The sequence below is a fragment of the Schistocerca americana genome, chromosome 5 (genome assembly GCF_021461395.2).
Source record: "Schistocerca americana isolate TAMUIC-IGC-003095 chromosome 5, iqSchAmer2.1, whole genome shotgun sequence".
Taxonomy (NCBI): Eukaryota; Metazoa; Arthropoda; class Insecta; order Orthoptera; family Acrididae; genus Schistocerca; species Schistocerca americana.
The window spans coordinates 619,008,128-619,030,663 of NC_060123.1; positions in this window are offsets into that span (position 1 = coordinate 619,008,128).

The following is a 22,536-nucleotide window of genomic DNA, read 5'->3' on the forward strand; positions in this document are numbered from 1 at the left end:
TGACGGTGTTAGTTGGTCCACCCCGGTAACATTCAGAGACTAGCCCGCGATCGTTTGTTTCACTTACAACTAACTCCATAGCTACGTGCGGTAATCGCTCCTGCACATCTGATGCTGGATAATTTCCAAAACGCGTCCAATAAAGTCATTCCTTGCCTGATGTTTGACTTTTAACATTGCGGCTCAGTCAGCCTGAATGGAGAACTACTGATCAGTATAAATAGTGGCCGCCTGCCCTCCGCATCACCTGATGTCACGTACATATTACAGAAGTTAAAAGATTCTCGAAATTGTTGGAATCCCTAGCAGCGATATCATAGCAGTGTAAATGTCGATGACAGGCAAAAATGTTTGGGATTCTCGATTCCCGGAATGTTTGAACTGTCTATCTACATAAATAAGTTTGTGTGGAGCCTTCAATGCGAGAGTCCTGATCACACCTGGCCAGTTTTTTTGTAATACTTTCAAACACCATTAGGGATGTAGCATTATTCGCTTGATTGAAGAGTACGGAACTCTGCACTCTTTCTAGTCGACTTCGCAAGCAATTACATACGTAAACGACAAATATCCACTGTATATACCCACAGAGAGTTACTTTGCAAAATAATGGCTGTTAGAGTAAGCGCTTGAAACTGGTGCACCCCCGAAATGAGCTGATGATGTGACACACATGATTGTGGTGGTAATATAGCCTAGGTGAAAATGTAAGGGCCGTTAACTATACTTGTTGCTTTGGCACCCGAAGTGAAAAAGAAAAGCTTACTGGTTTACTACAGTGTTTTGGCACGTGTGAGTGTACGTCTACGTCGTAGGCCTACATATATGGTCGTGCCCAGTAGTTGATTGTCCAGCTACTGGCCATCAAGAGAAGGTAACTTTTCGTAAATGGAACCCGCACACTGACGTTCCATACAGACTTTTTATTTGGTATTAATCTGAAGTAAGCCTTTCTGGTAATGGTTATTGACTAGTTGCATGTGCACCCAGAGCACCATAGCGTAAAATCTGAAAAAAAGTTTCGTCACGCACTGCGACCGTAAAATGAGAAAATCACCCTCATACAGAAACAGCTTCCTCCAACTGCACACACACACACACACACACACACACACACACACACACACACACACACACCTTATAATAGCGTTTACTATTATACGGATGTAGCAGAGGGACGTAAGAGTGGAGTGTCATTGTTCCGGCAAAACCAGTCGGATTACGCGGAAACACTGGGGGAAGTACCAGTATCGGTCGCCTACGTCAGTGGAAACCCAATCTTTGTTGAAAAGTATCCGGCCACCTGCCAGTGAACACTGATACCGGGTGCTACCAAACTTCACCTTTTTCGCAACTCGGCTGCGGACACTTTAAACGAGGTGTCTGAATGCCTGTGTAGGCAAGAAACTCCGCTCTTATCTCAAAAGCGGAAATCATACGAAAAAAATGGTTCAAATGGCTTTGAGCACTATGGGACTTAACATCTGAGCTCCTCAGTCGTCTAGAACTTAGAATTACTTAAATCTAACTAACCTAAGGACATCACACAAATCCATGCCCGAGGCAGGATTCGAACCGGCGACCGTAGCAGTCACGCTGTTCCGGACTGAAGCGTCTACAACCGCTCGGCCACCGCGGCCGGCAAATCAGAGGAAGTAGTGATCTTGGGCGTTCGGGTATGCAACGAAGTCGATGTTCTACAGTACCTCAACCGACAGGAGCACCATTATATTCAGCTTCGCACTCTCGGCATGCAAGTGTATTTCTAGAATGTGAATAGAAACAAACCATGCTTCACAGATGATGTTTTACCAGAGGGTGCGGTGTCATCTCGGTACAGTCACCATTTTCGAATTATTCCTCTACTCTGGGCAGTAAGGAAAGCTGTAAAATGTGTTCACATCCTTCCACATTTTACGTTTTCTTAATCCTAATGAGGGGATCACGCACTAAACCCCAAAAACACCCACATACCGTAACGTTACCAACACTGCACTTCACAGTTGTGACTACATGCGATGGCACAGAATGTTCTCCAAGCATTCGCCAAATCCAAACTCTTCCATCGGAATGCCACAGGGTACAGGGTGATTCGTGATTCAGTATAACTCGTTTCCAGTCATCTACTGGCCGGTAACGTAGCTCTTCACAACACCTGACTACAGACGATTAACTTTCTTCCATGACTGCAAGTTAACTCCTCCATTTAAGAGCGGCCGCTGGATAAAGGGGATAAAATCCCGACCTACTTTCCGTCAGCGACATCGTTTCCCAACACTGTTTTTCATAACCTGTACCTGCTACCCAATGTAGGCCAATCTGCTGTCAGGTGTTTGCAGCCAACGAACCACAACTGATCCGGTTCTGTAGGCGGTTCTTGGTTAAGACAGCCAACTGGAGGAGTTTTGTGGAAACTCTGGATGATACAATCCTAAGCACAGAACCAGATCCAGACCCCTACGATCGTTTTATAGATGCTGTAGAGAGGTAGTCTCGCACTTCGATCCCCAGAGGCTGCCGTAAAACATACATTACTGTTATGAGTGAATAGTTAACGTCAAAATTGTAATAATGCCTTAGACTGTTTGGTGAAGACCCGTTGAATACGGATACAGTATAATCAGTTAAGACACTATCTCACGAATCGACGAAAGCCAAACAAAATCGATGGACTGAAACAGTAGAGAGTATTGAAATGTGTAACAGTAGCAGAAAAACTTAGCAACTGCACAAACGACTCATTAGTGACCCTACTGCACCAAAAGTAAGACCCAATTTGACCTTAAATGTAGTCGCCCAACAGGTGATTCTGAATGGAAAAACTGAAGTAATAAAAAAAATAGTAATACCCAGCAGAAACAAACATGGTGTCCGCTCTGGAAGAACTAAAGTACGCTATTAAAGAGTGTGAATCTGGCAAGGCTCCATGCTTTGACGATTTAATGGTGGAGCAGACGAAGCATTTTGGGCCTGCAACTATGGGATCGCTACTGCAATTCTATAATATGCCTAACACAACAGCAGATCCATAAAATCTTTGGAAGGACAATGATCATCGCCATACTCAAACCCGGCGAACCAGCTTACAATGCTAAGAACTTTCGTCCTATATCTTTTTTGTGCCATTTTTATAAAATCCTCGATATAATGTTGCTTAATCTTCTCAGCCTTGTCACCGAACCGCAACAAATCCCGCAAGAAGCTGGATTCAGGTAAAGTAAAAATTGTATAGCAAAAATCCTAAATCTGACACAGAATATGGAACATGGTTTTGGGCGTGGTTTTGTTACAGGAGCCGATTTCGTGGGTCTCTCCGCAGCTTATGATACAGTGCAGCACAATATCATGTCGCACAAACTATGTCAGTTAACGACAGATTATGACTTTAAAAGCTTCAGAGGAACTCTCCTTCAGAACCTTAGATTCTATGTTGAACTAGACACAAGAAAAGTAAATGGAGAATACAAAACAGCGGTCTGCCCGAAGTACAAACCTTGTTTGACATCCATAGTAACGATCAGCCACAACATCCCAACACAAAAAGTTTCACGTATGCTGCCGATCTTGCGCTAGTATCTCAACCCAAAGGTTTCCAAATAGTAAAGAAGGCATCTAACAAATGAACGTCACACACTTGCTGCATACTATCAAAATAACTACCTTAAACGAATTCGTCTAAAATCCAAATGAGCGCTTTAAATTTACGAACTAAGGCGCCAACAGAAAATTAAAAGTTGTATAGGATGGCATGCAGCTGTAGCACTGACGAATCCTAAACTTTCTGGCGGCCACGCTGGACCGTTCGCTGACATTCAGGAAGCACTGCCTAAACACAAAACAAGAGTTATCACCCGCAATAATGTCATCAGAGAGCTCAAAAGTTGCAGATGTGGTGACCAATCGACCGTACTCAAAACAACGGCAGCTGCATTATGTTACTATGTCGCGGAATACGACTGCCTTGTTTGGTACAGTTGAGTTCATGGCAGGCATGCGGAAGTTGCCCTCAACGAGACACGCAGAATAACCTTAGTATGCTTGAGAGCAACGTCTGCCCAAAAAATCTACAGCCTGCCGGTGATATACCCACCAGATACAGGACGGGTGGTTGACACGAATACAGAGAGACGCAAAGTGGGACTGAACGCTGCCGGCCCGTCGCATAGACACCAACTCTCCCTAAGGAAGCTGAAATCCAGGAAGAGCTTTCTAAAAAAATCTCTGTCTGTGACAGTGCTTCACCGTCAATGGGACGACAAAACCTATGGGCAAACTGAAATGCAGATATCATATTACGAAGCCCTACCCCCTAGACGAAAATCTGTAGTGGAAAACAAGGAAGTTCCTAAACAGACTAAGAAGTGGGGTGAATAGAACAAAAAGTAATATAGCCAAATGGGACTAACTTAGAAATCCATCAACTTTACGAGAATTTAGAGCCTATCAAATCACCAAGCAGCCGTACACCTCTCCTGAGCGTCCAGTTTCCACGCATGCTGGAAGACCCATAGTGGGCCAAAGACAATGCTGTCGAGGTCGTTAATTTTTGGTCTGATTATACTGAGAGTTTGCATTCTGTTTATATATAACTATTATTATATGGCTGTGTGGCTGTAATTACGTCACATTGTATCTATATATCTTCTGTATGTATTAATTTAACATATTTAGCCTTTTATTTTTACTATTTTGTATGCAACGCTAATGACTCGATTACATAAATAAATAACCATTTCAGGCGTCACTCAGGACTGACTGCAGAAATGCTTGGCCTATGACGAGCAGGTCGACTATTTTGCTCCATTCTTTTTAACTCCATACTCACAGCCACTGTGCTAGTTGGACTGAAAGCTGCACTTTGGAACTCACGAATAATTCCCTGTGCTGATTTCAAGTGCTGTTTTAAAAACAATCTCCGCAATGCTCGTCGGTGCCTGTCCGCCAGTACGTGATGTCCAACAGATCTCGCGTTATCTGTGGCTGTTCTCTCATGTTATAACTGCACAAGCACATCATCATTCGTCAACCTGGGCACTTTTAGAAGGACTGAAGGGTCTCCTAGGGGTTTATCACTCCACATTCGATGTCACAGAGATCACCTTATCGATCCACTCAGATGTTAATGCTTTCCTACCGACAACATTATACACCCGGCCTCGTTGTACAGTGTGTGGTGTGCTTCTAATGGCATCCACTGGACAATCCTCCATTACATGAGGGTGTACATGTACTTTTTATCAGATACTATATTTGCGAGGACTCCACCGTGGCAGAATAGTAGGGCTCTTTAACCCTAACACTGCCAACGCTTTTTATTGAACGCTAATCACCTCGAGTGGGAGGGGGGGTGGGCGGCTTTTGCTAAAAGAGTTTAAAGGAAAACAAAATTCATTTACTGTTGTCGACTTACATTAACACCATATCCTGAAAGAGGTACTGATGCGAGGGTCAGGATTGGTCTGTCTTATGCTGGATCTTCGAACAGTACATTGCATGGATGTGTAGAAACACTGCATGGAAGAGTGCAGTACGCAGCGCCAAATGAGTACCACCACAGTTGGGGCGAGCACAGCAAGAGATTTCCAGCATATTTCACACATAGCTTTTCAGGTCGATAGACTCTCTTGTGCACTAGACTGAAGTCTTTCACAGCGTAGAGTGAGGTTCTGGATCCTACACTACCCACTATTACAACTAGGACATTATGAGGGTTGCACAAAACATACATCATAATGACATGAACTGTACTACAACCTTAGGTATGTAATTAAGCACTATTTCAGTGACATACCGTAAAGTAGAACGAATAAAAACATCACCAACTCATATATATGTAATGACTAGCTGAGCACAAGACATTGTTCAGGTGTGTACTTATTCCATCAGCCCATCTCCTGCTTCCCCTTCACTTTTCCCATCTCCTCCACCCTCCTCTGTCCCATTCCCTTGCATCTATCATCTCCTACACACCCTGCTCTCGGTCTTCCTACTCCAATGCTTCTATCTGCTCATCTGCTACTGCCCCTTTCTCTTCTTATTTGCTCCTCCCGACTCTCTCTGTCTAACTGCTCTAGCCTCCTCTGTCCATATGCTCCTCTGCGCTGTGTCCATATTTCCTCCTCTTATGAGTCTATCTCCTCCTGCCCTACATGACCTCCTAATTCCTTTTATGTCATCCTCCCACTCTTCGTATCCTCCTTTCTTCTCTCTGTCCACCTCTTCCTCCCATCTCTCTCTGCCCATCTCCTCTTCCCTTCCTCTGTTTATATTCTTCTCGTCATATTTCCATTTATCACGTCCTCAACAACTTCTCAGGCCATCTTCTACTCCATCCTCTCTCATTCCATCTCCTCCTACATCCTATCTGGGTCTGTCTCCTCTCCTTTCCTTCCTCTGTCCACCACCTCCTCCCCACTCTCTCTGTTCACCTCCCCATCTTCCTTTCCTCAGTTTATCTCCTATGCCTATTTTTGACCATCTCCCAATCTTCTCTTTCTCTGTCCATCTCTTCCTCTGCCCCTCCCGGCCCATCGCCATCTCTTTTCTTTCCCCTTTCCATTTTCTCCTGCGTCTTTCTCCTTCCTCTGATCATCTCCTCCCCCACCCACTCTGTCCATCTCCCCCACTTCCCTTTCTATGTCCATTTCCCCTCCCCATCTATGTATCCATTTTCTCCTCCCTCAAATCTGCTTCCACATCTTCTTTCCCCCTCCCTGTCAGTCCACCTCTTCTTGCTTCTGTTTATGTGTCATCAACTCCAATCCATTATTAGGTTGATGGTTCGTATCCCCACAATATTGCTTTCCAGACCTAAGTTTGGTTGAAATCGATCCAAGTGTTGAGGAGGAGCTATTTATCCGCGGATTTGCCAGTATACATATTCACATATATTTCAAACATATCTGTACACATATATCAACTTTATCTCTAGTGAGTTTCATCCTGGAATCTTATTTTCCCGCAGCTCGATCGTTATGACGTGCTACCTCCTGAACAATGCGTCGTGCAGTAGTATAATTTTGCAGATATATTCAGTTGTATACTTAGAAACTGTTTATAAAATGTGAGTTTGTAGTAAAGACGCTATAAATTAAAAGGTCATCGATGAAGTTGCAGTGTTTCACGCACCTCATTGTTTATGGTGTTACATCACCTGAACCATATGTCGCGTGAAGACATAATTTGCCGGTACTTTTAGGGCCTTTTGCAAATACTGTCTGAAAAATGTGTTGTCGGTGCAGTTAGTAGTTAGGAAGTAATAATTTCAAAGAACATGGCTGTTGTGATAGTTTTACTGATTGAACATCGAAAATGTAGTAAGAGAGAAACTTTTTTCCTTTCATGATTTTGAGGGGCTCGTCAGCGAGAAAAATTTTAGTAAAGGCTTGAAATTATGTGTAAAATTTGTTGCAAGTCTCTAAGTGCTTACATTCTGTAATGCTGGATGGACAACGTCTGAGTGAGATACGCTACATTTTCGCTCCCACTTCAGCCCCTTTGATAATCAAGTGGTTCTTGTCCTCATAGAGATTCTCTCCAGATGGTAAGTGATACGTGTACCAAGTTTGGTTGAAACCGATAAAATGGTTTAGAAGGAGATGTGGAAAATATATGCATCCGTACATACATACACTCATACATATTAAGACCATTTATCTTAAGTAGAGACGGCTAAATACCTAGGAAACGGTCCACCGTACAAAATAAATTTTCTACGAGGAAACCTACTACAGTGGTCACTTTCTAACCACCGCCCCTTCTTGGGAGGAGTCAGTTTTGGAGCCCACCTCCCATCCCATTTCTATTGCATACTTGGATGCTGCTAATCTCGATTCCTACAATCCTGGATGACTGATTTCGGTTTGTGTTTCCATCCAATTGCCGTAACTCTCGCGCTGACCGCTACGCGGCTACCGACGAATACAAATTACGACCATTCTAATAACATAGAATGTTCATGCAGTGTTAGCGACAGGCGCAACGGCTATGAGGACTCACCGAAATCAAGCATCCCGATAGGAACAGAACACTATTACATCCACATTATTCCAGTATCACGTAGTATCTAACCAGACTTACATCGTACATCGTAACCGAAATGTAGGATCAAATGCGTCGTGTCTCAGTTGTAAAGACGGGCACACTTGGTAATTTTCGATGACAGCGACATCTACTAAAAATGAGAAAAAATTGTTTTTGCAATTCGTACGTATTTTTTGGCATAGAGGCCGAGTATGCAATAAAAATGGGGGAGAGGGGGGAGGGGGTTACACATCATAAAAAATAAAGCGGACTCGGCCTACACGGGAGAGATGGTTAACAGGTAATCAGCTGTTGCACAGACCAGTATTGCTTCACTAGTATTCGCTTTCCACCTAGAACATTATTTCTGTACAATGCGTCGTTTTCGAGATATTTAGTTATCTGAACTTAAAACGAACACCCTGTATACGTACATCCCTTTCTATAATGAACTACGAAAGACTTACCCGAATGGGGCAGGAACTGGTAGATGTGAGATACATGTACACACAAAATCATTACCATTTCGGAAAAATTGGTTGGTTTATTCAAGAGAATGAAAAACTAAGGAAACCAATAATACATTGGTCCACATCGAGCCTTGATGTGAACAGTTACTCGGCTGGGCACTGGCTGATAGAGTTGTTGGATGTTCTCATGATGGATAATGTGCCAAATTCTGTCCACTTTTCGTGTTATATCCTGATGATCCCGAGCTGGTTGGACGGCCTTGTCCGTAACGCTCCAAACATTCTCTATTGAGGAGAGATCCGATGACCTTGATGGTGGAAGTTGGGTTTGGAAACGATAAACAAAAGCAGTAGAAATTGACGCAGTGTGAGGCCAGGCCCTACCTTGCTGAATTGTAAGCCGTGAAGAGCTTACCGTGAAGGATATCAAAACCAGTCGTAGAATATCGTCGACGTACCGCTGTGCTGTAATGGTGCCGTGGATTATATCTGAAGGGGTCCTGCTATGAAAAGAAATGGGACCCTAGACCACCACTGTTGGATGTCGGGACATATGGCGGGCAACAGTCAGTTTGGTACCTCACCACGGTCCGCGACGTCTGCGGACCAGTCCACGTAGTCACCTGAGCTGAGTTCGAAGTGGGACTCATCACTGAAGACAGTTCTACTCCAGTCAGTGCGAGTCCAGGCCAAAGGAGTATCTGATGACGCCCCAGACAGTGATGGAATACCAATCCGATTATCGCTCAGCGTACATCCCATCAACCAGGAGTGATTGTCTGGGGCGCCATTTGTTTCTATAGCTGGACACTCCTGTCGTCATCCGCAGCAGTCTTATGGCACATTGGTATGCGATGGCATTCTATGCCCCGTTTTGCTGCCCTTTTCTGATGCCCTTCGTCAGATCGCTGACGGCGGGAGTTTCTATTCTTTGTTGTCATGTTTGCCAGACCTTGTCTTGGCCACCGAGGTCACCAGGTCTCTCTCCAATAATGATCTGACGAGCCAGTTGGGCAGGATTTGGTACGATATGCTTCAGCAGGGCACGTAAAAACTGTTTAAATCAATGCCATGCCAAATAACTGCTTGCATGAAGGCCCAAATTGGACCTACACATTACTGTCTTGTCGAGTTTTTGAAGCTCTTTCTCTTGAATAAATCATTCAAATTTTCTGAAATTCTAATAATTTATTTGTGTGTACATGTACATCGCATCTACAGATTTCTGTCTCATTCGGACAATTCCTTCATGGTGCGCAGTTTTCTTTGCCTTAGAGTGTGCCCCTCTGAATTCAGCACTGGCTCACCCATTCAGAGATCGCATTTGAATGTTGTTACCTTGTGGAAAGATCGTACAATGCGTTCTCAGAGGAGGGAAAACGTCTCAGTATCGGAAGGATCGTGGTTTGGGGAGACTACGGATTACCGATCACTACCCTCATCCCAAAATGGAACACAGGAATTCAAACAGACCGTAGTCAGTGCAATGCATAGTCTCAACTGGCAAAACCATTACCACCTGAGACGACATATTGTTCCCCCGAGTGTGCAGAAGAGACCAGTCATGTCAATCTCTTGAGCCAGGACACGGGCTGGTCCGCAGTGAGTTACCGTGTCCCAGAGTTCAGCGTGGCGGCGTCTTGGGCCTCGCCAACTGTCAACATGGTGACCATTGTCTTGGCTTCACTCAGTGTGCCTATGGGGGCGGTGCGACGATAGCGCCGTGGCCAGAAGCAGCCAAGCAGTTGCACCACTGCCTCTTATACATCTGCATCTACATGAATACTCTGCAAATCACACTTAAGTGTGTGGCAGAGTGTTTATTAGGCCACCTTCACAACAATTTCTAATACTCTACTAGAACTACATGTGAAAAAACAAACACCAGTATCTTTCCCAGCAAGCTCTGATTTTCCTTAGTATATTGTGACGATCGTTTCTCCCTGAGTAGGTCGGCGCCAGCAAAATATTTTCTCAATCGGACGACAAAGTTACTGAGATTTCGTGAGAAAATCACACTATAACGAGAAACGCTTTCCTGTTAATTATGTACACCCAAAATTCTGTGTTATGTCTGTGACACTCTAACCCATATTTCTCGATAGTAAAAAATGTGGCGCTCTTCTTCGAACTTTCTCGATGTTCTCCATTAATCCTAAGGATCCCACATCGTGTAACAGTACTCGAAAAGCGGACGAACAAGCACAGAATAGGCTGTCTCTTTAGTACATCTGCTTCATCTCCTAAGTGTTCTGCCAATAAATGGTTGTCTTTTTAGACGAGTCCGTATTCTGCAAAGAACTCGCAACAGATTAGCTGTGTGTGGAGGTTCCTAGGACAAAGAATTTTGCGATATGCATTTCTCATCGCCATGCGGGCCCAGCACTCAGCGTGCTGGTATTGAAAGCCATTGGATACATAGGACGACCACAACTGGCCCACGAGACCTATAGACTGGGCTTCTAGTTTCGTAGAGCAGTGATGATGCCCTGTCTTCGAGCTTTCCCTCACGTTTCCCTAGAGCATGACTATACCAGAATTCACTGTGCCTGTGCTGTCCCAGTCAACCTGAACATTGAGGGTTTTCAGCTCTTTCCCTGCCCAGAACGTTCTCCACATCTCTCTCCTATTAAGAACATCTAATCGACTACAAAGCACTTACGTGTTCTTCCTTTGTATGTGCATAAGTAAAATTCCCTTAATTCTTGTCGTAGTATTTTATTTTTATCGGAAAGTAATGTAGACATTAACCTTGGTCTCATTCTCATACAACAAGGCAATCGTAAACAATATACATCCATGCATGGGCAGCCAACGACCGCTGGCCTTCTTAAACATCATTTTACCACTTACGGATCTTGTAAAGCCCTACCAATTTAAAACTGAGCACTCAGTTTTGGCCAGGTATTTCCTATCATTTAAAAAATGTTCACATTATTATCCTACTTGTTAAAGCGGTATATATAGTACCAGTGGTCACTGGCTAATCGTGAATGGACGTAGCTCACTGGATCGATAGAGATGGAATTGCTTTCTAGCTACATCAGAAGATGGAATATGTTTTCCGAAATCGATTGTGTGCTTCAGCGTGAGAAGAGCGTGGCCTGAGTATGTCCGTAACATTTAAAATAATAGAATAATTTTATGCATGGGAAGGATATATAAAAATCTGGTCGAATACCAAAAGATATACCATGTTTTTGTCCTGCTTCTAAATTTATAAAACTGTGCACACATAGTACTCGCTACTGTCAGTTGAAAAGGCTATATTTTCGCACGTAACCGTAGGAATTCAAACGTATTTATCATAACGCGCATTACTAAGAAAGGACGGGTTACTTTTTGCCCAACCACGGAAAGAAAATATAAACAAACTAAATTCGTTAATTTTTATTGTCTTACATTTTCAATACACTTTTAAAGACTTACATATGTGTTACGAGGGTTACCCAGAAAGTAATGTACTGCATTCTTTTGTTCAACAATTCTTTGTTAAACATGATGAGAATTAACATCTTCAACTTCTGTAGCACTGTCTTCCTCAGTTGCGTGTAATATTACGGTATAATGATATTTTTTACTTTATGGACCGTCTGACTACAACTTAACTAAACACAATTTGTCATGAAAATTGTGTTTCACACAGTTGTAGTCAGACGGTCCATAATGTAAAAACTATCAATAAACCGTAATAATGAGAATTATACACATGAAAGAATGCTGTTTCATCTACACACCCAATTTTTCCACGTAATCTCCATCCCGTTCTACGGCCTTCCTCCAGGGCGAAGCAGGGGCGTGTATGCCCAGTCGGTACCAATCCTAATCCTGGTGGCACAGCCAGTGTTTCACTGCGTGAATCACCTCCTCAGGGCCCTCAAAATGTCTTCCACGAATGGCATCCTCTAATGGGTCCAAACAGGTGGAAGTCGGAGGGGCTAGGTCAGCGCTGGTAGGTGTGACAGCCGTGGATGGTCTCCTCGACCGCTACAAATCTTGGAGCTCCGCCGAAATGCCTTCTGATGGCCTCACCCTCCGTGCCCAGCGAGTAACTGAGCTTCTGTCGACAGCAGATGCTCCATAGACTTTGCACAAGCGTTTATGAATATCCGCGACAGTTTCTTTTCTGCATTGAGAATTTCAATGACGGCACGTTGCTTGTAGCGTACATCGCCTACAACTGCCGTTTTCAAACTGTCCTACTGATACGCTATCTGTCGGAAGTGACGGAAACTTGGCGTGCTCACTCAGGAGACTTCAGATAATACATTCGTAGCATTGTTTTCTGCTGAGAAGAAAAAGCTGTGCATTACTTTCTGGGCAACCCTAGTAGTACGGTTCAGAACATGAAGAAAGTTTTAGTACACTCTTAGCAACATCAACACAGTTTCAGTAACGTGCACTACCGTACTACCGAGGAACAGGGATGCTATATGCTCACCCTAAAAATTTAAGAAATGTCACATGGTGGGATAGGAGGTCACATGATGGGACAGGAGGTCCTCAACTTGAAAAATATAGAATATGACGTTCACTGGGGAACGCTACATGTACAACTCTAACTTAAATTTTTGGGTTAAGTTTAACTGAAAAATTTAAATCATTTGCGGATCAGGCTGAAGAATTCATTACAAACAGTAATTTTGTTTCAGATTTTTGAATTGTAAGGAAACTGACTACATAAAAATATTTTCCAGTGGTGATCACAATGTTTTCCCCACTGCCTCCTTTCTTTTTCGAGGGTTAATATTGCGGCTTTTGACTTTACAAGCGAGAACAGGCGTGGGAGGTGGCCATACTAGTAAAGTATTAGATCGTACGGAATTTCGTCGACTGGTAGTACAAGCACTTAAGTCACTGAACTTGTGGTACGTAGTGTCAGAGAAATAACAGATCACAAGAGTGCTTCACGGTGAGAACAATTCGAGGAATATTAGTCGCATCTGGAACTGTCAGTTTTATAAATGAAAGGAGGCACTGAAATCCAACATTCTTATAATGTGATCCACATAAAATATGATGAAGTATTCACAGCATTATTGTACCTTCGAAAATTCTCTGTCTTACAAAGACCATCGCAAAGATAACGTCTGCCACATCTTAGTTAACATAATACGTGATTTCTTTACGATCGTGGCTGCCTTCTTAAAGTTACTGATCATGTTCTTCAGTGCCTTCGATTACTCACTTTTTCATGTAACAAACACATCTTTCCGGCACTGATGTGCTTCGCGTTCAGAACGCCAAAGGACGGAAATAAAGGCAAATATCTAGTGGCTTGTCGTCATCTAAGTTATTGGTCGACCGTAAACGTACTTGGACGCTGGTCTAGGATATCTGTGACGAAAGCGTTGAACGAGGTATCTCGGTGCTTACCCGAAACCCTAACCCCTCACATGTGAATTGCTGAAGCTGGATTACATCACAGTCTCTCCAGAATTTGAGTCTAGTACACTAATAGACCAAAAGTATCCGGACACTCCTATGTAATACGAAATTAACCACCACGTACCACGAGAGGTGGAACCGCCAGTATAAGAGGAGGCGGGAAATTGTGTTGTCAGTAGAGAATTTGTGAGAGCAGTACGGGGTCAGTCTGGAGGTACAACATTCTTAAAATGTGATTCACATCAATTATGATGAAGCATTCACAGCCGGCCGGAGTGGCCGTGCGGTTCTAGGCGCTACAGTCTGGAGCCGAGCGACCGCTACAGTCGCAGGTTCGAATCCTGCCTCGGGCATGGATGTGTGTGATGTCCTTAGGTTAGCTAGGTTTAATTAGTTCTAAGTTAAGGCGCATAGTGCTCAGAACCATTTGAACCAGTCATAGCATTATTGTACCTTCGAGAATTCTGTATCCTACAAAGACTATCACAAAGATTATGTCCGGCACATCTTAGTACACATAACACGTGATTTCTTTACGATCTTAGTTGCCTTCTTAATGTTTCTGATCATGTTCTGCAGTGCCTTCGATTACTCACTTTTTCATGTAGCAAACACGACTTTCCGGCGCATGACTTCTGTTTGTGGCACATCTTCATTCAACGAGAAAGGGCATATGCACTATAAATTGTTAGATGTCAGTCGTCATATCCTTGTACTAGGTTGCGTTGATTCCCCCTCATTTGTTTTGCTTTTCCAGTCCCTTACACTCCCCAATTCTCTTAGTTTTGTCCACGGTAAGCACCAAGATAAAAATTACGCAGCAGATGCTACCGAATAACTGTTTGTGCAGTTGTATCTCAGAACATCTCCTTAGACATCTTACTTCGTTCAGAATATAGTATGGATCCTCAACCACACTGAATTGGTGTGTGCCTGTTCATGTACTAGTACGAGTGGTTTCTTCGTTACAGATTAAGTGATCTGTCATCGTTGTTGACCTCCCGACGAGTTACTGTCCGCTTACTAATGACGCTGGTGTGCCACACGTGCGCCTGATGGCACCACGATGTCCCGCTGTCCCCGGCCGCAGACCACATATCGCGGGAGCAGAGGACGGCACACGTCAGTTAACTGCAAACTGTTCTGGTTGTGGAGTTTTGCACCTCTGGCGCACCAACCTCCATTTGTTTCTGGGATGTCACGCTCCCGCCGCTGTACGACAAACTCTGTGGTACACCGTCCTCTTCCACTTCAGGCCACGAGCCGTGACATCGGCGGGGACAGCTGGTATGCTCTACAGTCAGTTTCAGTTCTGCTAGGACTGTCACAGAAGCAAATCATTCTCATAACTTTAACTAATTGCTGTTGAAACCTGAAGTGTTCGAAGCATACCTCTCGAGCAATGGTGACAGAAATTACTTTTGAATACATTGTGGGAGTGAACACTGATCAATATGTTACAAATATTTACTATCAAAAACAGTCTCGATCACAATCTATTTATTATTTACGGTGATCGGTTTCGAACACCACTGTGGTCATCTTCAGACCAATGAGTAAGAACCTCCTTCTGGTGGTAAATCACATCCACTAGGAGGGTCTTACACATTGGTTTGAAGATGACCACAGTAGTGGTCGAAACCGGTCACCGTAAATAATAAATAGATCGTGATCAAAGACTGATAGTAAATAATGGTGAAAGAAACCTGTTCGCCGAAGGCATAGGAAGACATGTACCGACGCTGCAATGAAGTTTATCACTCCATACACTTTTACGCATTGATAACCGCTAATTTACACATTCGTCTCCATAACCCTTGAACTCTGAAGGAAATCAGTTGCTTCCATTTCCTGCAAACATCACAGGATCTTGCAGTCACATCGTAAAACGTAAGCTGATAACCCATTTTGTTCTCAGTCAAAGTTTTCCAGATCCTTGGGGTTTTCAGGAAGTACCTGCATCTACATCTACACGATATAAGATGCCCAGGCTGTCTCATTCTCTAAACTACATCGTCCCATACTGAATTCGTAGTAGCTACAACTTTTTGTTGAATCCTCACTATCTCAAGCTTTTGCTCGCAAACTCAAATTTACATTACTTTTGTCCTTATTTCCAATTTTTAAGCGAAGAAAACATTTTAGTATGACTGACATACGAAACAGGTTGACTCACAACCATTTTAAAATAAAAGTAAACAGAACGATATTGTATAAAATCAAAATATGTTTTGATATAACAAATTTTTAACACAAAATCAAAATTCCATTGATGCTGAAAAAATGCACAATATTTTTCTACTGATAATGCTTCGATACATTTCTATAAGCTATAGATTTTTTGACGTTGCTATTCCCGCAGTTACTGCAAGGACTTATGTGGAATTTGGTTTTGAAAAGGAAGAGGAACATATTGCTCTGAAATTATTGAGTGATTATTGTCATAAGACTGTGAGGTCAAGAGTCAGTTTATGTGGAATTGTATTCAAAAGCGATGTCCAATATTCCTGGTGTTAAAACAAAGAGGTGACAAGAAATCAACGATCTTAAAATGTCATTAGTGTTCCTATTTATTTTGAGACCAAGACCTAGACCACATAGTTTCATATCTTGCAGAAACTGAGTCTACCCCAGGACGACTGCAGCCATTCCAAAACGAAAGTAGTTACGAAGATATGTCACATAATATAATTGTTATTCACGCTGGAACATAGTGATGACTCACCAAAATGTATATGTAACTTCATTCGAGAATGGATTGGTCATCATGCACGGATAGCCAAATGGTGAAGCGAATGCTCGCGATAAGCGGGAAACCCTGGTTTGAGTCCCGATCCAGCACAAATTTGCACTGTCGTCATTCCATTCTACAGCTGATGGTACTCATTATTCGCAATTGCGAATTCATCTAATGTGTTTCTTTAACGGCCGTCCATCGCCATGAAAATAGCACAGGCACTATAATATCGTATTTCTGAAGATTGTTCATTTTATTCGAAAAAAAAAAATAAAACGAAGAGAACAGTACCGCAATACCAACACTGAATTGTGCCCATGTAAGGAAAAGAGAGGAAGACGTTAACAGGAAATCACAACATCAAACTCCAACAGATACTCCCGTTAAGTAACTCAAGTATGAAGAGCAAATGGGTAAACGACGAGGAAGTATGGCCCCGCATGTTAACTTGTCCATACTAAACAAATATCTGAGATACATAACATCCACAGGTAATCGAGGTTCGAGTATGTCAGCCAAGTAAACACGTGTACAGCACTGTAGAAAAGTATACTTCACGCAGGGAACGTCAGTTCGTGTTAATTCCACCACGGTGATCAAGGGATTACAGATGTGATGAAGATCGACAGCGGTGGTCACATTACATAGGCAAGTAGAGCTGTCGTAACACATTTCGCATTTGGCAGAGCAATTTTTCAATTCCCTGTCTAGACATTCCTCAAATCGCTTATGGTAAATGCTGGGAGGTTTCCTTTCAAAAGGACAATACTATTTCCCTCACCAACCATTCCTATTCCTACTTTGTGCTTTGTGTCCAATGATATCATCGCTGGCAGGAAGTTAATTTCTAATGTTCCTTCTTTTCCTCTAGTTCTCTTTTCGCAAATACTAATTCCCTCATCATACTAATACATCAACAAAAGCAAAACGAGGATAATGGAATGTAGTCGAATTAAGTTGGGTGATGCTGAGGGAATTAGATTAGGAAATGAGACACTTAAAGTAGTAAAGGAGTTTTGCTATTTGGGGAGCAAAATAATTGATGATGGTCGAATTAGAGAGGATATAAAATGTAGACTGGCAATGGCAAGGAAAGCGTTTCTGAAGAAGAGAAATTTGTTAACATCGAGTATAGATTTAAGTGTCAGGAAGTCGTTTCTGAAAGTATTTATATGGAGTGTGGCCATGTATGGAAGTGAAACATGGACGATAAATAGTTTGACAAGAAGAGAATAGAAGCTTTCGAAATGTGGTGCTACAGAAGAATGCTGAAGATTAGATGGGTAGATCACATAACTAATGAGGAGGTATTGAATAGAATTGGGGAGAAGAGGAGTTTGTGGCACAACTTGACAAGAAGAAGGGACCGGTTGGTAGGACATGTTCTGAGGCATCAAGGGATAATAAATTTAGCATTGGAGGGCAGCGTGGAGGGTAAAATTCGTAGAGGGAGACCAAGAGATGAATACACTAAGCCGATTCAGAAGAATGTAGGTTGCAGTAATTACTGGGAGATGAAGAAGCTTGCACAGGATAGAGTAGCATGGAGAGCTGCATCAAACCACTCTCAGGAATGAAGACTACAACAACAATAACACTTCCCTCACCAACCATTCCTATTCCTACTTTGTACTCTGTGTCCAATGATGTCATCACTGGCAGAAAGTTAATTTCTAATGTTTCTTCTTTTCCTCTAGTTCTCTTTTCGCAAAGTAAAATGTTAGTTGGCGAAGGAGAAAATATAAAACTACAACAAATGAAGAAGGTAATAGGAATACAGGCATCTACAAACGATAGTGACAGAAACAGCGAAACCGCTAAACATGTATAGCTAGAAGAGAAACGAGAGGCGGTAGAAGCTCACATGACTTTGGCACAGATAGATGGCGCCTACTTGAAAATTAAGGAACATCAGTGTCCAAAACGTATGAGACAGGAGAGAAATCCCCGGATTTATAAAAGAATGTAACTGCAAGAAAAGGCAGATGAGTCGAAGAATATGAAAGGGAAGGGGATGTAATGAAGGGAGTGAAACAAGTTTGTAGCCTGTCCCCGATATTAGTCGATCTGAGCTGAGAGTATATGAAATGCAGATTGGCATTAGAGATGGCGATGTCTGAAAAACAAACGAATAGAAATTTAAATGTCACGAATCCATTCTGAAGCGATTTGTCTGGGGTGCAGAATTGTACACAAAGGAGACATGGAAAATAAACATTTAAGACAAGAAGAAAAGAGAAGATTTTTAAATGCGTTGCGAAATGATAATGCTCGTGATGATGTTTGGTTTGTGGGGTTCCCCTCTGCTTGGTCTTCAGCGCCCGTACACAGTACGAATTTTTACACAGTCCAAGTTCTACACAGTCCAATCTAGCCACTGTCACGAATGATATTGAAATGAAGAGGACAACACAAACACCCAGTCCCCAGGCAAAGAAAATTCCCTACCCAGTCGGTAATCGAACCCAGGACACTGCGACCCTGAGGCAGCAACCCCAGCCACTTGATGACGAGCTGCTGACATGAGACTGCTGATTATTACACAGGTAGATGGAATACCTATTCAGGAGTTACTGATAGAAACTGCGACAAAAAAAGTTATGCAGAATCAAAAAAAAACAAGGATTTGTTGATATGTCACATCAGACGTAACGAATCCTTAAACTGATCAGCTACCTGTATGAGTGCACTGCTAGTTCATACTGTTTTCATTTGAATTCGTTTCCTGTAAGTTATTTAAGATCCTCTGGATGTCCCCGTTCAACCCCTGCATTTAAACAATTCCTATGAAATTCATTCACTGTTGTGCACAAGATTCAAACATTAAAATGCTATCAGGTAAACGAAAGTAGTTCACGTGTGATTCGTCATCTCACATTCCACACTTATTGTCACAGTTCAAGGGTATGAAAACTTGCTCCAGAACTACCGAGAAGATTTTGGTGCAACAGTACTCCTGAACTCACTATCCGGATGAAGTCCGATGGAAGCCGTTGCATTATCAAAAATAAGCAAACGGAACAAAATCTTGGCCACCGAAAGGAGACATCTCATTAATACCGTGGAACTCCGTCTTCAGATTTCATATTCACCTGATTTTGACAAGAATACAAGTCTGTAAGTTGCTGCAGATTTTCCATACCCAGGCGAGTATTTATGCAGTACATGTTCTAGGACAAAATACAACGTTAATGATAAGAATTCCGGTGATAAGACAGGTGGTATTACGTTATTCCTGAGGCTACGAGACTTCCCAGGTCACTCATACTCACCTCCTCCAGGACCCACTCTGCCTATGCACCTGAGGCAGTTGTGTGGTACATTCAAGGACAGGATGTAGCCTGATACTCTGCCCATGCATCATGGGCACTAACGTGATATAAAACCAATGAGAAAATGAAGGTCATCCTACCCCTCACCCCGTTGATATCTGAGCTAATCAGAGTACATTAAAAAGTCGGAATGCCTTTCGCAACAGCTTGTCTTTTACCCAGTTCAATTGCATTAGTCTTGTCATTCAAGGTTTGTTCATCATAGTGTGAAGTTCGTGTTTTTCGAGGGTTTGTTACAAACGACTGTAAAGAATTAAATTCTGAATTATCAAAAATAATTTTCATCCTTTGTTCCTCTAGAGCAATTGCATGAAAGATTTTGTATTTAGCAGGGAAAGGATCAGATTCTTTTGTAAATAATAACTTCAACAAAAGAAATTAACTTGTAGTTTATCAAAAATAAGTTTTTCATTTTTGAAAAACATTTTGGCTAGAAACTGTTTTGTTTATCTATTGACAACAATTTTGTTTCCGAAGTTTTGTTCATTAATTGTTTACTTACAATTATATTCAAAAACTGTGTAAGTAGGCTGTTTAGGTTTTTTTTATTGGTAACGCCACCTCTGTATGAAAATCACTGGCTGTGCTGTGTGCAGTCTGTGGCTGCTTTGCATTGTTGTAATACTCGCCATTGTAGTGTTGGGCAGCTGGGCTGTTAACAGCGCGTAGCGTTGCGCAGTTGGAGGTGAGCCGCCAGCAGTGGTGGATGTGAGGAGAGAGATGGCGGAGTTTTGTAATTTGTCATGAACTGCTAAATATATTATGACTATTAAGGTAAATACATTGTTTGTTCTCTATTAATATCTTTCATTTGCTAACTATCCCTATCAGTAGTTAGTGCCTTCCGTAGTTTGAATCTTTTATTTAGCTGGCTGTAGTGGGGCTCCCTGTATTGCAGTAGTTCGAGTAATGAAGATTTTTGTGAGGTAAGTGATTTCTGGAAGGTATAGTTTAATGTTAGTCAGGGCCATTCTTTGTAGGGATTTTTGAAAGTCAGATTGCGTTGCGCTAAAAATATTGTATGTCAGTTTAAGCACAGCCCTGTATAATTGTTCAAAGGGGACGTTTCATATGTCGACCCTTAGCCGAGGATACCTCACTGGAATCTTCTGATTTTTTCGTGTAGTTTGTGTAATTAGTGTAGGTTTTGTTTATTGCTAGCGCGTAATTGTAGAGAGAATCTCCTTTGTAGTTGCAGTCTTTCATTGTTGTACAGTAAAACAGTTGTGGCATGCATGTAGATTTGCACCAAGTATTTCGTTGCTGCGCTTGCAATTAACTAGATATTATTTTCAGTGCTATGTTAATGTGTTCTCTTATTTTTGCTCTTCAAATTGTGTATTTCTGTGTTGTCGTGTGAAATATTGTGACAATAATGGCGAGTGAAAAACGTAATACTAGGCTTCAAAGTAAACTGAGAAATGACAGTGAAGACGAAAGCAGTGTGTTAGCGCCGCAGAGTAATGAATTAACTAATGTTCAAAGTAGTAATTTGTGTAATTGTGCATAGGGAAATGGAGCGGGCTGCAATTAATGGTGTAGGCAGTGAAACACTTAGTGAACAGGGAAGCGTTATCGATCGATCGGTCGGCAACAGCTCGCCTCAGGATTCCAAAATGACAGGACACAATCTTGCAAATACTGTAGATTCAGGTTTTGCGTCCTCACCGTTTTCTCAAATAAATCAAGACACATTTTCTGCTTTACAAAATGCGAATATTGCCGGTTCAAATGCACTGCCGAATAGCACTGAGGAACATGTTTCAGACACCAGTGCACTGTTATTACAGTTAATGCAACAAATGAGACAAAGGCTACAAAAGTTAGACACAACACTTGAACAAAATCAGAAACAAATGGGACAAAATCTTCAAAAGTTAGACACAATGGAACAAAATCTTCAAAAGTTAGACGCAATGGAACAAAATCTTCAAAAGTTAGACACAATGGAACAAAATCAGAGACAAACACAGCAACAGCTTCGAAAGTTAGATTCATTGGAACAAACTCTTGAACAAACGCGTGAAGATTTAACTACTGAGTTACATAACATTGAATCGAAATGTCAAAAAGTCTGTAATGAAGTAAAAACTCAAATTTGTGAGCATTTTCAACCTAATTTTTCGCGGCATAAAAATGCATTACAGAATCAGGAAGCAGCCATAAAAGAACTGCAAATTATTGTTCATGAAAATCATGAGACCTTGCAAGCTAAAATTGACTCAGTTGCGTCTACCGATTCGGTTACGGAACTTGCAAAAACTCAGGAAAACTGAAAGGACACAGGAGAAAGACACATGGAGGAAATTAGTACTTTAACAGAGAAAGTAGTTGAATTTTCGGATTAGCTAAATAATTTATCTACGAAGGTAGATGATAATCTGAATGACACAAAACCGGTAGTCTTTAATGACACAGAAGAGTGCGGACAAATTAGGAAATTCAAACAAAATCAGAATCAAATTAATACGCAACACCAAAAAGAAATCCGCGAAGTACAAGATCAGCTGACACAGGTAGTACAAGAATTACGTAATTCAGAGGACACTCGCGCCCCAATACGGGAAGAGGGACATATAAATACGGA